Here is a 17,772-nt window from a genome sequence, read left to right on the forward strand (position 1 = left end):
GTTTGATCCCTGGTCCGGGAAGATCCCACATGCCGAGGAGCAACTAAGCCTGTGTGCCACAGCTACTGAGCCCATGTGCCACAACTACTGAAGCCTGAGCACCTAGAGCCCGTGATCCGCAACAAGAGAAGCCACCACAGTGAGAAGCCCGCACACTACAACAAAGAGTAGCCCCCACTCACCACAACTAGAGAAAGCCTGCACAGCAACGAAGACCCAACACAGCCAAAAAAATTTTTTTAAAAAAGGTGGTAAAATAAAAATAAGAAATTAAGTATTCACTCGTTTTGCTTTAAATAAGGCTAATAAAATTTTTAACTTTTCAAAAACCAAACCTTATTTTGTCCTCTCCTATCCTTAAATAGCTGTAAGCTTATTTACCCCAAAAATTCCACTTACTCACCTCTAGAATTAAGTCATTATAGAAGGTTAAAGGGCAAAGTCTCCATAGTACATGTCCAAGAGCCCTGTTGTTGATTTTCTAACGTGAGACTGGTAAATATGTGCAAAATTGGTAGATATTTCACCAAAATATAGTCAAAGAAATCAGGGAAGTAAACTTGGGCAGAATGTAAGTGATAACACTACTGCAGCCTTTGCTTTTTGGGAAAGATACTGGGTTTTTCTCCCCTCCCCTAAATGTACTTTCCAGATGTTTCATAAAACAAAAGTATCTTTGGGCAAAAACATCTCAAATTCTTCATGTATCTCTCTCCCACAAAATGGTTGCAAAATTCCTAATATCTCCAGCTGCCAATTAAATGCATTAACATATGCAAAGTGATGAAAGGCAAACATTAGGCACTCATTAAAGCAATTATTCAATTCTTCCATTTTCTGCCACTTGTGAAAGAAACTGATAAATACTGTGAAACCACAACCTACATGAAAGAGTAGAGAAGTGGGTGTCAAATTAAGGTTCTATGGGTCCTTGAGACCACAAAAATGAAGCAACTGTCAGGGAAAAAAGTGCTGACAGTAGCACTTATAAAATGAAAGATTATGATTCTGTGTGGTAAAAGATGTTTTCAGCAGGGCTAGAAGTTTGCTGTGTCAGCTTCATTTCTGAAAATGACTTCATTCCGAAATGTCTGATCCAATAAGAACGTGAGTCCTTATTTTTACTACCATGCTGAGTTTTCCTTCTTCAAATTGGCAAAAACTAAGGGATGCTAGCCAAAGTAATCATTTTATATTGTCTTTGTGACCTAAAAAAATTTTAGTCCAATTAGTAAATACCTGCATACGCTATATAACTTTTGAATGTAATATTTCAAAACAATTTGGAAGAATGAAGAGTATGCAATAATGTATAAGAGTACTAAGTATCTGATTAGAAGAGAATGGATATTACAGTAAGATTTTCCCTCAAAATATTCAAGACTCGTAGATTTATTCATTCAGTCAACAAACCTTTATTAGGCACCTAATAAGTGGCAAGCATTGTCCTATACATAGCCATATCCCCCTCTGCCTGGAACAAAGCTCATGTCCTTTTGGGGCAACAATCCAAAGTGGCATATACAGACAATAACCAAATAAGCATCACCCCCCCCATATTCTTCCTTAATATTATTACTAATACTGACACCCTTATATGCAATTTTCCCATTCTGGTCTCTTAATTAAGGGCAACATAATTCTGTTCTCTTAAGAAAGGGCAAGGAGATTTTAAAACACACTCAAACCTCCCCTCAGTTTCCTGCAAAAGACCAGATAACAAAAGACAGAGCATTTCACACATCCCAAATCTCAAGTCTCAATCTGCCACAGCTCTGAGGTCTTGACAACCTGGGGAATAGGACTGAAATTGCACAACTAAGTATGCATCTTACTTGGCCCACCTAATCAACTGCCAACTGTCTGACACTATTTAAATTATCCAATATAGTTTGGTGCTTATCGCAATGTCTATGCCTTTATCCACATCATATCATCTCTCCAAACCTTGGATGTCTAGCCTTACAACTCATCCTATTTCTATCCTAACTTACCACCCCCAAATCCCACCTTAACTGAAACACCTTCCCTAACTATTCCAGCTTTCAAAAACTGCCCAAATGGGGACTTCCCTGGTGGTCCAGGGGATAAGACTACACATTCCCAATGCAGGAGGCCCATGTTCAAACCCTGGTCAGGGAAACAGATCCCACATGCCGCAACTAACAGCTCCCACGTGCCGCAGCTAAGACCCAGTGCAGCCAAATAAACAATAATAAAATTTTAAAAAACTGCCCAACTTCTCTGAACTTCCATAGCAAGACCCTTCTTAGATCTTAAATCTCATATTTCATACTCCTATCCCTAACACTCACCATGCTCTAGCCACACAAGTCTCATTATTTTCCTCAAACATGCCGAGCCCTGTCCTGCCTGCAGGTCTTTATACGTGCCAAATATGCCTTCCCCTGCTCCTAACGCTGTTGACTTCTCATCCTTCAGATCTCAGCTCAAATCACCATCTCCTCAGAAAATTCTCCCCTAAACACACTATCCAGGTTACTATCCACTCCCCTTCCCCCTTACTTCCATCATACTACCCTGTTTATTTCCTTTACGGTATGGTCATAATCTGTAATTATCTTGTTTATGTTATACTGCAGTAAAGGAAGACAGATAAAAAATAAGGAAATCTCTGGGAAGGCAGGGACTCTGATGTATTCCCAGAACACAGATCAATACTGGACACCGTAGGTACTCTCTCAACAAATGTAAAACACAACTGAGCACTTAGTCATGTTGTTTTTATTCACATAAGTTTGTGTTTATTCTAAAAGATTTTAAGCTCTCAGAGAAAAAAACTAGGCTTATACTTTATCATCTCCTTCCCAAGGCACTTAATATAGTACTGAGCAAGAAAAAATTAAAATTTTTAATGTATGTGATCCCAGCAAGTTACTTCACTTCCATACCTTTTCTCTACAATAACATCTAACTCACAAAACTGCTACAAAGAGAAACTAAGCAATGTATATAAAACTATTAATTATCACCTGGCACAGAGTAAACACCTAATATGGCACCTTACTCTTATCCCCAGTTAAAATTTGCAAAAACCGGGCTTCCCTGGTGGCACAGTGGTTGGGAGTCCACCTGCCGATGCAGGGGACGTGGGTTCGTGCCCTGGTCCAGGAGGATCCCACATGCCGCGGAGCGGCTGGGCCCGTGAGCCATGGCCGCTGAGCGGCTGGGCCCGTGAGCCATGGCCGCTGAGCCTGCGCGTCCGGAGCCTGTGCTCCGCAAAGAGAGAGGCCACAACAGTGAGAGGCCCGCGTACCTCAAAAAAAAAAAAAAAAAAAGTTGCAAAAACCAAAATGGCCCTATGATAAAGATCGGAACCACTATTGTTAAATGAAAGCATCTAAATACTATAAATAAGAGTAAACTAAGAAAAATCCTTGCTTCTACTTGACAGGGTTATTTGCTAACTTGATCAATCCTTTCTAAAATCCCCTGGATCTGATCTCAAAGAACAGTTTAAACTAAATGTCACATTTGTAGCAAGAGGATTTGGAATGTTACAGAAAGGGTTGTAACCCACCTTCACTTAAAGAAGAGACAAAATAACAATCACAGAACAAATATTTATCAAGTCTCTAATATGCCAAAGGAAGACAATACAGAGTAGGAGTCAAGCACAAAATCTTTCAATTCAAGTAGCCCTAAGCTCACATCCCCATTCTTGTGTGACTTGGGGCAAGCTATTTAACCTCTTCCCAACACTCTGTTTCTCCATTTGTAAACCAGAAATAGTATTACCATCACAGGTTGTAAGAATTAACTGAGTTACTCCTCTGTGCAGCACTTAACACTCAAATATAAGCTCTTTTAATCATTGTGAAGTGATCCAGATAAACAGTCAATTCAATATCTGATTATCTAAGCAATCTTCTGTAGGGGGTTGTGTTTATACTCTGTCCAAGTACAAAGTGAAAGTCAATCACGTACCCCTGAAAACAAAATGCGGTTTAGATTAGGACATAATATACAAGGCAAATTTTTGCTTTCAAAAATTATCAGAAACAATAAGAAACAAGGTTTCCATGTCTAGGCCAGTACCTACCAAAATTTAATATGTACATTCATTCTTTGATCTGGCAATTCCATTTCTAAGACTTTCTCCAAGTATGCAAAGAGGTAGACACGAGGATATTTACCAGAGCCTTGCTTGGAGGAGCAAAAGACAGACTACTGACATGTCCACCAACAGGGGAATGGTAAAATAGATTATAATACAAAGGAATATCATGCAACTATTTAAAAAGAATAAGCTATAGTGCCTGTTATGGGCTAAACTGCGCCCACCCCCACCCCATGACTGCTACAAATTGATATGTTGACGTGATAAACACCAGTAACTCAGAACATAAGTTAGAGATAGTGCTTTTAAAGAAGTAATTAAGGTAAAATGAGATCATATTGGTGGGCCCTAATCTAATATAACTTGGTGTCCTTATTAGGAGATTAGGACACAGACAAAGAGGGAAGACCAAGTGAAGACACTAAAAGTCCACCATCTATAAACCAAGGAGAGAGGCCCTCAGAAGAAACTAACCCTGCCAACACCTTGATTTTAAACTTCCAGCTTTTAGAACTGTAAGGAAATAAATTTCTGTTGTTTAAATCACCCAGGCTACGGTGCTTTGTTAGAGTAGCCCTAGCAAACAGTGCCAATACAGAGCCAATGTGCAAGATCTTCAAGATATATTAAGTTTTTAAAAAGCAAAGTGCAGAAGAGTTGTGTATAACATGCCGATTTATGTATGTGAATTTTTTTATGGAGAGGAGATACACATATACTTACAGGTGCAGAGGCTATGTACAAAGACACTTACAGGTGCAGAGACAAAAACACATCTGCTAGACAAAAGTGACTGCTTCTGGGAAGAGGATAAGGGTGTGTCTGGGATGGGATGGGAAGACTTATTTTTCATCATATTCTCTTTTGTACTGAAGTTCTCACCATATGCATGTAATATTTTCTTTAACTTTAAAAACAAAACTATCAATTAAAATGAAAAGATCTCCAAAACACATTCAACAATTAAGAAAAACACCACAAGCAAACCTGGTCTAAAAGTTATCAAGTTCTAAACTCACCAAAATCTCTGATCTATTTCATGAGCGTAAGCATTTTTTTTAATGCCCTGCATTGTATTGTATTCTAAGAGCCATAAAAACATTCAATCATTTGTCTCAACAATTCCATTTCATCCACTTAGTACTGCAATGTAAATCACTCAATTTACCAATGTATTTCAACAATTAAAACATTTTATTCCCATTTTTGAAAAAAATAATTCCACTTCAGATAATTAATCCAAAATGAAGAAAATACTTTATCAAGAAACAATGAAATGCCATAACATTACAACAGAAAAAAATGATTAAGTAACAATACACCAGAGAATGAAATGCTATACATATTAAAAATAGTTGTGAAGACTACCAACACAGTAAACAATGTAAAAAAACAAACCCAAGGGCTTCCCTGGTGGCGCAGTGGTTGAGAGTCCGCCTGCCGATGCAGGGGACACGGGTTCGTGCCCCGCTCCGGGAAGATCCCACATGCCGCGGAGCGGCTGGGCCCGTGAGCCATGGCCGCTGAGCCTGCGCGTCCGGAGCCTGTGCTCCACAACGGGAGAGGCCACAACAGTGAGAGGCCCGCGTACCGCAAAAGAAAAAAAGAAAAAAGAACCCAAGAAGAGTTAGCAGCTGTGCTGGAGTGTGTGTGTGTATCAGTTAAACAAGAAACAAGTGCGTAACGCATCTTATTCAATCTTCACTGCGTCAGGACACAAGTTAGAATCTAAAACATGTTACAACAGACTTCTGTTCTTCCAAGAAACAACCTTATGTGCTATAATAGTCAGCAAAATATTTAAGTACCTATTATAGCACTACATTGGATAAGGCAGAAACCCTGTCTTCAAAACATTTTAGTAACTTACTGAATGCCTACTCTGTGCCAAACACTATGCTAGATAGCTTGACATACATCACCTTGTGTATTTTACTGGCTATAAGCAGAAGAGATTAACACAACTGTAGTAGTCTGCTACAAAATTACACTATGAACTACAAGTTCCATAGATTTTCAAAAGAGTAATAAATAAAATATGGGGGTGGTCTAAAAGAACGAGAATAAATCTCTAGTTAGAATACCAGGAGAAAGGACACAAGTAGTGCTAGCCTGCAAAGTGAAAGAAACACACACACGCACACACACGCACACACAGGATGAGTTCAAGTCATACAGACTGAAAGCTAGCTAAGCAGAGGAACTTTCATTTAACGTGGGTGGGGAACAGGAGGCTACCATTTCTTTCTGATCCATGAACAAGTTTTTTTTAGGAATATAAATCTTGTCCCTATATTCCAATGAACTGTCAAAGGTAACCAGATAAAGTACAGGAACTCAGCTAAGAAACTACTTTAATAATCCAAGATTTACATGAAGGACCTGCACTAGGGTAGTAATTGCATGGCAGTAGAGAAGAAACAGTTGACCAGTTTGGGGGTGGAGGGTGGGTTTGTTTAAGGAGGTAGTAAATTAAGAAGGAAGTTTTTTTTAGTTTAGGAAATTACAGGATAGGTTTGTACCACAGATAAATGGAGAAGCTGGAAAAAGAAATCTTAGGGTCAAGCTGTTATGTTCTTAAAGCACTCTTGTGAGAAAACATGCAAAAGAATAGCCTTCCCAGAATCAGAACACAATAATTTGGTCCTAAGTCTATCAAGGATGAAATCACGTGCCAGTCTGTATCAGAAATCCCACATACAAGCATACATTTGCAGGAAAAAAAAAAGTTACTATATTACCTAGACAACACACACACAGTAAAATGAGTGACAAACTGAGAACCTTTCTTTGAACAGGTTACCAGGTGAGATGCCAACTACAAAACTAACCATGATCATTTAGAGTTTGTTATATCTAATGAGGCAGAGGTACCTACATTCAGATCATCATACAATCTAGTTTACAAACTACAAGCCATTTTTAAACCAGATTACCAAGATTCTGAATCAAAGCAGTCTACCAATTTTGATGTAAAATCTGTTAACGGGGTGAACTTCTACAGAAGCATTCAACTGTGTGCTTGAAGAAATAATTTGACAAAGAATAAGAGATGCTATAACATTTGCACTAAATTCTATGTCAATGCAGTACAGCTGGCATGACTGCAGGCTGCATAGCAGTGAGTAACAATATAGTTCTATTCACTAAAAGAGATCAAGAGAAACAAAAACAACAAAGATAAGAGTTGCAAAGACTGAAAAACAACCAATATGTGTTGGCTACAAATCTGCCTTTTAAAGCACACTTTGCAACCAAAGACAACACCATCAAAGCACAAGCTTCTACCTTGATTATCAATTGTTTCTATGGAAATTATATACATACACCGTATTTCGAGAAGCTAAGTTCCTATAATGATATTCCAGATGTATCATGGAATACATTTGTTTAATGTCTATTTTTAAAGACTTCATATAAAATTAAGCAAAACAGTACCTGTCACTGATCAAGAGTGACTACAGTAACTCCCTCTATCCATAATGCTCTTCCCTGGATGACTCATTCAGTCACATCCCCTACAGATCTTTGCTCAAATGTCATACTGCAGTTGAGAACTCCCCTGACTACCTTATTTTAAATTGCAACCCAAGTTCTACAAACCCAGAAGCACTCCACTGTACCCTGCCTCTCCTTCTTCATTTTTAGCCAAACACTTATCTCCAACTCACACATTAGTATGTCAATTTCATGGGGACAGAGATCTGTTTTGGTCTACTGTATTCACTGCTATATCCCCAATACCTAGAACAGTGACTTTGCACACAAAGGGTTGCTGAATTCACAAATTAATAAAATAGTATGGGTTAGAGATGCAGCAAGTCAAAAACACTTGTTCTTTGGACTCAGAATATACCCGTTAGTGGGTCCTCTAATCTCCTAAACCCTCATCTATTACTATCTGGATAAAAACAAAACAAAATTTAATACCCTCTGAGAGAGAAGGATTCTATTCCTAAAGCTTAAGTCACTTCCACAGTCTGAATTAGCTAAAGTAGTTAACAGCAAGTGTTTAATAGCCACCCAGCATCATTTTTGGGAATAAACACCCTGTATCATCTCTAGCAACTCTATTCTCTATTCTGTTCTAGTAATGCACAATTCTACAGACTTTTTTATTTTTGGCCTCATGGCATGCAGGATCTTACTTCCCTGACCAGGGATTGAACCCTCACCCCTTGCAGTGGAAGCACAGAGTCTTAATCACTTGGCCACAAGGGAAGTCCCTCTACCAATTTTTAAACTAGCAAAAAAACGATACTTTCCTAGAAGCACGAGGATCCCCACAAAGTATGTGTATCACATTGTGTTTGCAACTATATCAGAGTGACACAGTTAATGTAACCAATCTTACATTGTCATTTTATAATTAAAACATGCTTCTAATTTTGGAACAATTTACTCAGATTTAAATCAATTAAAATAGTGTATAATAGCACAGGGAGGTCAGCTCGGTGCTTTGTGACTGCCTGCAGGGGTGGGATAGGGAGGGTGGGAAGGAGGGAGACGCAAGAGGGAAGAGATATGGGAACATATGTATATGTATAACTGATTCACTTTGTTATAAAGCAGAAACTAACACACCGTTGTAAAGCAATTATACCCCAATAAAGATGTTAAAAAAAAACAGTGTATAATGAACTTAAGGAATCACATAATTGCCAAAAAGTTATCTCCAGAATCTGCATCTTCAAAAAATCTTTGCCATTGATTCGTTCTGTTTTAAAAGCTGCTTCTATGTCTTAGGTTTCTTTTTTTAGAGTGTGTGTTTTAATATTTGTAAAGAATCGTCTCATCTTCATATTTAAAAAAAGAGAGGCAGAGTGCAAGAGACAGATTTTTTTATAAGAGCAGAAATGATACCAATTTCTCCAACTGAAAGTAGCAGAGGTAAAGAACGTGCCAACAGAAAACAAACTTTCGTATTTTCAACATGTGTCACATCCAAGACATGAATAATCTTGCTCCTGAAGAAAAATTACTAAATTACCAAAAAACAATAATTTTTTAAAAAGAACTAAGGCAGCCCAACCTAAGTCCTTAACCCCAATCATGATACACAAAATGATGTCTTTTCCCCACGCCCCCACCTCTCTCAGATAACTATCCAATAATAAGTAAAATGATTTTTCTGTTCCTGGCTCTGATTTAACTAGAACCAAGGACAAGTTTTAAGGCAAATACATCTTCATTTCCATGTAACACATGCAACCAGAAAAAAAAAATTAATGTAAAAGATGGGATCTGGGGTGGGTTTTTATTCTTGTGAGGGAGAACTGGATTGGGCAGTATGTATGACAAGAAAAAGAAAAGGAAATATGTCAAATTATAAAATACAAAAAACTTACAGATTACTACCACAAACTCTAAAAAACTTCTCGTGTACATTAACAATTATTTTTTTTAAACACAGAAATTCTTTGGATCGCAAATAAAACAGTTAAAAATTATATGACTTTCAGAGCTTTAAAAAAATGGCTTTGAAATTACTGCAAGCTTTTCAGAATACTGGAAAACAATAAATACCTAAACTAGGATCACTGATCCAAGAACAAAGGAAACTGGAGACAGTGACTCCATTTCAGAAATTTCCTTTGCAGCCACTGGACAATCACTTCCCCAGTCCCTAATAATGGTCTGCTTTTCCCTTCCAATACCTTCCCCATTTTTAAGTTGAGATGGAGTTACTCCCCCACAGACACCCCAAAGATGGGTTTTATATGTAAAATGCTAAATTCCATCCCAAGGAACTATATATTAGCAATTTCTTTACAATAGCTCTTGAGTGGGGTTTAGGCCACAGGAAGAATAGATAATCTATGGCCTCTGAAGTCTTTACCTTTCACGTGCCTCAGTAACTTGAGAAAAATTTTCCCATTTTTCTACCCATAGCAAAGCCACACCAACAGCCCCTGAACCTAACAGAGATTAACAAGCCACGAGACACCAGCATCTCCCAGTCCACTTTCTCAAAGCTTTACAGGGTGTTCCATGGGTGGGGGAGGCAGGGCCGTCATCAAACAAGTTTAAGAAACACTGAATTAGGATTTCCCTGGCGGTCCAGTGGGTTAAGACTCCACACTCCCAATGCAGGGGGTGCAGATTCCATCCCTGGTCACTGAAGATCTCATACGCCGCATGGTGCAGCCAAAAAAAAAAAAAACACTGAATTAAACAGATTCTCTGACGATCTAACTTCTATGAACCTTTAATAAACTTACACACATCATGAATTTCCAAGATGGGGATATAATAAGTAGGGTTTCCAATTTATTTGACACCTACCCCCATGGAAATCTCTTCCAGGTATTCTGAAACACACCAGAGAAACAATACCGACATTACTCTTAAAATTTAAATTATCCCTTATCCCCATCTCCACTGATTATTATAAACTCTTAGGATGAACTAACATTCCCTTTGGCCTCATGAACAAATAAATCATATGACCTAAAATAATTCAAACATTTTCATAGCTTATATTTTGTAGTATGTATACTATTTGTACACTTTCTGAAACAAATGAGGGTATTAGATATTGATTTAAACCCCAGCACTCTAATATTCACAGGAACTATCCATTCATTCCTAATTATCTGATAAATGAAAATTTACATTTTAAAATCTAAGTTTACTTTTAAATCTTACTGTTAATCTTAAACTTCACAATAAAAATATAGTTCTCTGGCAAAGTAATAAGTGATATAGATGGTTTAATTCCACTTCAGAAGATTCTAAAATTGAGCTCCTCTCAAATACCATTCAGCTGGTGAAACAAATACTAGTAACTATAGTGAAGTTGTATTAGGAATGAAAATCCTTGAAACCACACATAACAATGATTCTTTGTTAAGAAACTTTATTCTTTCACTTCCTACTCCTCTTCATCTGCTTTTAAACAGATTTAAAAGCAAACCAAAAAAAAAAAAATTACAAATATCCTTAAATTGCCCACCAACAAAGCAAATGGATTGTAGCTGAAATCTTGCTTATGATTTCTTCTACAAAATCTATCATCTCATACTCTTTAACACTAATTAACATGGTATTCTTTCACTCCACCTCCATTTCTCCCTCTGGTTTCATTTGATCTGTTATTCTCAATCTCTTCTGTTTACACAAGGAGTAACAAAAAGTGATCACCTTTTTAGCTGAAAATAATGGCTGTGGCTTAATATCCAACAGTAGACAGCTTCATATTGCCATTTGGGACACAGAGAATGGACACAGGTGTGCTCTGAGACATTGATCCCCCAGCTCTCCTGGGGCTGCAGCACCTCTAGCAAGCCAAGAATAGTCTTATCCATTTACTCCAGTGTAGCATACAATATTTTTCTGTCTCCCTTGATTTGAAAAGGGTTAGGAAACATTGCTCTAGAGCATACACTGCTACATCAAATAGTGTAAGAAAAAAGAAAAATTCAATCAAGTCCTTTAAAAGTAGCAATAATTTTTTCAGGATGGTAGCTATATTAAGACTAGATTTTAGTTATTAACATTTTCCCTTGGGACTTCCTGGGCGGTACAGCGGTTAAGAATCCACCTGCCAGTGCAGGTGACATGGGTTCGAGCCCTGGTCCGGGAAGACCCCACATGCCACGGAGCAACTAAGCCCATGCACCACAACTACTGAGCCTGCGCTCTAGAGCCCACAAGCCACAACTACTGAGCCCTTGTGTTGCAACTACTGAAGCCCACGGGCCTAGAGCCCATGCTCCACAACAAGAGAAGCAACCACAGTGAGAAGTCCGTGCACCGCAATGAAGAGGAGCCCCCTCTTGCCGCAACTAGAGAAAGCCCACGCACAGCAACGAAGACCCAACGCAGCCAAAAATAAATAAATAAATTTTTTAAAAAAAAACATTTTCCCTTGAGATTGGAGATACGGTTTATTTTAGTAAAAAAAAAAGCTGAAAACATTTTTTACATTTGATCAGCTAAATGCCAACTTTGAATTTCACCTGATTTCATAACCAACAATCATGTGAACGATCCTAATCATATTAACAATTAGTTTTCCATAAAAAGTCACTGCGTTCAAACATGTAACTGAACTCAAGTTCAAGCAGTTCTAAAACGAGAATTTGGGATTATTTAGTTATTATTAAGTGGGTAATGACTCTTTAGTAACTAAACAACACATTAGTTCCTGATAATGAACACAGACATGAGGCGATTCTACACAACAGGCAAGAAACTATAATTCATTCCTCTAAAAGCCAAACAGGTTTCACATTCACTTCCTGATTACAATCCTTGCAATAAATTCTGATACGCTGCCTGAAAGAGACCAGGTTATACTTAAGTGGGGGAAAAACAAAAACAAAGCACTCAACGCTTTTTGTGAAATCCAGCAGTCTTAAAGAGGGTGCTTCAAACATCAATGTGCATAAAAATCACTTGGGGATTTTGTTAAAATGCAGATTCTGATTCAGTAGGACTGGGATGGAGCCTGATACTTCTAAGGAGCTCCAAGCTGATGCTTACGCTCCTGGTCCACAGACTACATACTGCATACTTGACACCCCTACTTCCATGACACTGGTTAAGATAATGGATAAAAATGTAGAGCAGGGGCTTCCCTGGTGGCGCAGTGGTTGAGAGTCCGCCTGCCGATGCAGGGGATGCGGGTTCGTGCCCCGGAAGATCCCACATGCCGCGGATCGGCTGGGCCCATGAGCCACGGCCGCTGAGCCTGCGCGTCCGGAGCCTGTGCTCTGCAACTGGAGAGGCCATAACAGTGAGAGGCCCGCGTACCGCAAAAAAAAAAAAAAAATTTAGAGCAGACACCAATCCTCACCTCATTTAATTTTTATGGTTTCATGAGATTAATCTGCGGGGGGATGGTTATTAAACTGTTGATGTTTGAGAGAAATGCAGATAACTTCTGAAAGGCGGGGGCATTGAGAGGTTGTAATAATAACAAGGGCAAACACCTACAGAGCACTTACTATGTGCCAGTGAAATGTCTTAAGTACTTCACTTAGGTTAACTGATTCTCCTAACACTGTGAGGTAGAAACTATTGCCAGCCCTATTCTACAGAAGGTAAACTGAGTGACAAAGACTTTACTCAGATTGCATGTAACTAATAAATGCCACAGCCAGGATTTAAATCCAAGCAGTCTAGCTCCAGAGTGTACACTTTTAATCCCTATACTAATAGTGTCTCTCCCAAGAACATACAACAACAGAATTAAAACAGCAAATCAAAATGGCTTACTCCTAGAGAAAATGATGCAAGTGTTAAAAGTGTAAAGTGTTAAAGAACAGAGTGAGCAACAGAGGTTCTCTTCAGGTGACTGACCACTGAGGCTTGGTGAACACCATGACTTAACAATATGTAGTATTTTGCTATATTAGAAATTGTTCTGGACTTCAGCATAATAGCTAAATAGTTGAAAAACACTTTTTTTTAATTTTTTTTTAATGGGAGACCACTTCAGTGGCAAAAATGGGGTTTCACTTCATGGAATAAGCAGTTTGAGACCAATGTCCCAGGGGCGACTAGTAACGAAGAGTTCTGACACCCAGGACTTATAATAGCAGCAGTGGCAGACATAGCTGAAATGACAAGTAATGAAAATTGCTTTAGCAAAAATATTTTGCACCGAAGGGATGAGTAACTAAAAGTAGAAACGTAAGGGACAAAGCATAACATGACCAGGAATTTGATACTGTTGAGGGGAAGAAATGGAAAAATTAAACTGCTATTTCAAACAAAGAAATACAGGAAGGAAACAAACATTAAAGTCTGAATAATTTTTAGGAGAATAAGAACTGGTCATCAGAAAAGATTTTCTAAGCAATGGTTAACTGTTCAGACAGTACAGCTGCAGAAGATATAGGACTAAACAGATGGATATGGTCAAACAAAAGTAGATGAGTAATCATCACTTCAACGAGCCCAAATATGAATATGGCTGACCAAGCACAAAAGAGGTCCCAGGAAACACAGTACACAGGCCTACAGAATATGCAGAAAGTGAAAATATTAAGCCTCAGACATCACATTCATTCATTTGACAAACATTTCTTGAGACACATCATAAGTCTGGCACTATTCTAGGTGCCAGGGATACAGGGGTGACCATACTATGTCAAAAGCCCTGCCTTCACAGACTTACATTCTGGTGGGAGAAACTAATAGACTTGGAAGAGGATACTGAATATTGAAAGCCTAGAATGAAGCCCTTTAATATAGGAGAATATACAGATCTATTTATGGGACATAAGTTAACAAAATATTAACCCCTCCTTCCCCAGCAGAGGAAGCTCTGTAGCCTGAAGTGTTCCTCATTAAGCATTCTTTGTCCTCTCAAAAAAGATCCTAAAATGATACATGCATTTAAAATATATCTACAAATAAAGTACAATATGACTTTTACTTCCAAGAATGGCTATAAGTACTACTCCCAGACAGGCAGCACAATAAACTGTACTTCAAAGTTTTCCAAATGCAACACTTCTTGGATCAAAACATTTTATTAGTGTAACCATTTTTAAAATAACTGGAAATGCTTCTATAATATACCACAAAATTATAAGTGGAAAAAGTATCCAAATAAAAGAAAACAAATCTTGAAGTTACAAAAACGTCAAGATTTGGGCTTGGTGGACTTAAAAAGAATCTCACCAATATTTGATTTTAGCCCCTGACTACCCTAGGCTGTAACACCTGCCTCAGACTGCCAAAAAATTAAGTTCAACTGAGTACAGGTGTCAGTTATTACGTGCAAAAATTTTAAGAGGCTGTGACACCTCTGGGTCTTGTCTACCAACACCTACACACTACAGAAGCTGATTTAAACCTACCACTTCTTTTAAGTGTTTCTTAACGAGCAATCTGTTCTCTCTATACAAATAAGGAGAAACAATAAGAAAATATTTGTTTCAACATGAACTATCCTTATAACAATGCATTACACAGTTGGGTCTCATTTGCTTTACAATGCTAACATTTTTCTGTACCACAGTACCCTGGATGTACCTAACATTCTGGAGAACAAATACTGTGATCCCCAAAGTCTGAAAAGGTTACTCACTTAAGTTTTTCTGGTTAAAAAAACCAAAACCCGTTTTTAATTACAAAATTAAAGTGACTAGCAAGCAAAGATTAGGTGTAAAATGAACTGATTCTCTTTTCACCATACCCTTGCCACAATACTGCACGAGTGTAGACTTTGGTACATACTCTAAATCAGTAAGTCATATGGGAGAAGTTAAACAATCTGGACCAAAGAAATGCTTCCACAAATAAATTAACTTCATTCCAGTACTCAAAGGGATCTTTAAAGTTACTGCCTACGCAAGTGTTGTCTTACGCTTTATTTCCTGGCACAAGCTCATCTTGAGATTTTAAACCTTCCTGGCTTTTAGATGCATATGAGATGGCCAGGCTTTCAAAAGATTATCTCTGAATACGATGAGTTGGGAAACAGGCAGGATCTGACACTGGGTGACCCAACCGAGCCAACAAAATGCTGTCTTAATTTAGTGAGTCCCTGACTTGTAGGAGTTAAAAACTCTCACCCCTTATATTGCGATGACGTAATCTTCCCCACTGCATTTCTCGTGGACTTAAAGGGGAGGACAAAAAAAAAAAAAAACGAACAAAGAAAATTTCCCCCTAAAGAGAGGAATTAGGCAAACGGCAGAACGACAGTTTCGGGAGGTGGTTAGGTAACTCCCTGAAAGGGAAGCTTCAGCTGAATAGGCAGGGCGAGTTGGAGAAGGAAATGTAAATGGTATTAGGAACTCGACCTAAGGCAGGAATAAAGGAGACCGGAGAAGCGGTGACCAGGCCCACCCCGCGGGACAAGGCGTCGGGCTGCGGGACCGCTGAGGGAGGCGCGCGGCAAGCAAAGCCCCGGGCCGTCAGCGAGCCGCGCGCCGCCCGGCCGCCACTTCCCCGCCGCGCTCGCAGTCCGCTCCCCTCCCCCCGCTCGCCGCAAAATGTCGGCGGCGGCGCCCGGCGAAGCAGGAAGTCGAAGCCGGGGCGCGGGGGGCAGACCCGGCCAGGGAGTCCGGGTCACCGCCACCCCGCGCACCCCAGGCGCCCGCCAGCCGCTCCGCGGCCCAAGGCGCCCCGGACCGCCGCCCGCCCTAGGGGGTCCGCGGCGCCGGGGGGAGGGGAGCAGGGTGGTCGGGATGGGTGTGACCCTTTCCTTCCGCCGCTGCCAGGTGACAGCCCGGCCCCGGCCGCGCCCTCGGCCCTGCCCCGGCGTCCCGGCCGCACACCTCTTGCCTGACCTGTGTCCCCCCAGCCTTGCCCTCCGCGACCCCCTCCGCTCCGTCCCCCGACAGAACCCGGACCCGTGCGAGCCCGGACGGCGCCGCGCGAGCCCGGCACCCCACCCCCACCGCGCGCGCCCCACGATCCCAGGCTTCCAGGGATCCCAGAGATGGGGTGTCCCCCCCCGGACGGGGAAAGGCCGGGGGCAGCGCGGCGGGGACCGGACTGGGGGGAGGCCGCTCCCGCGGGGAGCCTCGGGCCCCGCACTCACCTCAGCTCCTCCGCCGGGGCGTTGGCAGCAGTGCGCGGGGTCTCCTCAGCTGCCGGACAGGGGCACGCGCCTGACGTCAGCACGCAGGACACGCACGGTTGGGTGCCCGCGGAAAAGGGAGGGACCGGGAGGCGAAAAGAGGCAGAGCGGTTCCGGGCGGGGCCTGAACTCATCCCCTGCCCGGGTTCTGGCCGCCTAACGCGCACGCGCCAGCGCCGCTTGCTAGTTGGTGGCCGGTGTCGGTAACTCTCCACTGGTTCCGCGGAATTTGTAATAATGCTATAAACGGTCGTTTGCGAAGCGCTTCCACTAACATGTCTTTTGATACTTGCAACCTTACAAAGTTTTATCATCCCGATTTTGCAGAGAAGACAGTGGCTACTCAAACAGGGGCAGTGACTTGCCCGAAATCACACTACAAGTGGACGGCGTCCTGACTCCCCAGGCCTGTATTCCCTCCGCCTTGGCGTGAGAGCTGAGGGCTCGCTTCTCATCTCTGCCAACAACCCACTATCCCTCGCTCCAACCACATAGGTCGTCTTTTGGTTTAGAGACTTCCTCCCCACCGAAAGGCCTTGCACTCACCGGTTCTCCTGGCTTCCTCCTCTTCAGCCCTTCCTTTGGCTTTCAGCCTTCAAATGTCACTGCCTTCCTGATCATCCTATCCACACAGCACCTGTTTATCATGTGTCTTTCCGGCTAGTGTGCAAACTTCGGGAGAATAGGAACCTTCTCTGTCTTTTCTCAGATGTTTCCCAGTGTTAGAGGGAAATAGCTTATCTTAATAATAGTTCGTTTATTGATAACTACCACAGTTATTTGGCCAAGAAAAACACCTATTTCCAATATACTTAATAGTCATATTTTCTTTTGGACTTTTTAATTACACAAGAAGAATAACTACATTTTTTGAGTGTTTACTATAGGTGTGGTGCTAACAGGTTTGCACGTAATAGTAGGTAATGTAAAATTCATAACCACCCTATAAGTTAAGAACTGTTACCCCCACTTATTGATGCATGAAGGTGTTAAGGGACTTACCCAAAGTCACCGAGCCAGGCAGTAGCAGAGCTGGGACTTGAACCCAAGAGGCTGGCTCTAGTTCACCTACATACTACCTAGCAGGTTTATTGCAAAGAAATCAGAAGATAAGCTTCAACTGTAGTCCTACCCCTAGTGATGCCAA

At 40.7% G+C, this 17,772-nt stretch overlaps 1 protein-coding gene across 4 annotated transcripts in view; it reads right to left on the reverse strand.

Annotated features, from left to right (window-relative positions):
* CDC42 (cell division cycle 42) overlaps positions 1-17,227 on the reverse strand; it is a 46,174-nt gene extending 28,947 nt beyond the window's left edge. Inside the window, exon 1 of one of the 4 annotated variants that reach the window (XM_089899437.1) lies at positions 17,172-17,227. The gene's annotated coding sequence lies outside the window, so the exon portion shown is untranslated. Of the gene's footprint in view, positions 1-15,612; positions 15,923-16,586; positions 16,700-17,171 lie in introns of those variants that run through there. The other 3 variants (XM_022551714.3, XM_089899430.1, XM_022551716.3) reach the window with 3 other exon arrangements.
* Positions 17,228-17,772: the final 545 nt, after the last annotated feature.

This window comes from Delphinapterus leucas, chromosome 1 (genome assembly GCF_059928025.1).
Source record: "Delphinapterus leucas isolate spDelLeu-1000000601 "Yukka" chromosome 1, BTC_Dleu_Yukka2, whole genome shotgun sequence".
Taxonomy (NCBI): domain Eukaryota; kingdom Metazoa; phylum Chordata; class Mammalia; order Artiodactyla; family Monodontidae; genus Delphinapterus; species Delphinapterus leucas.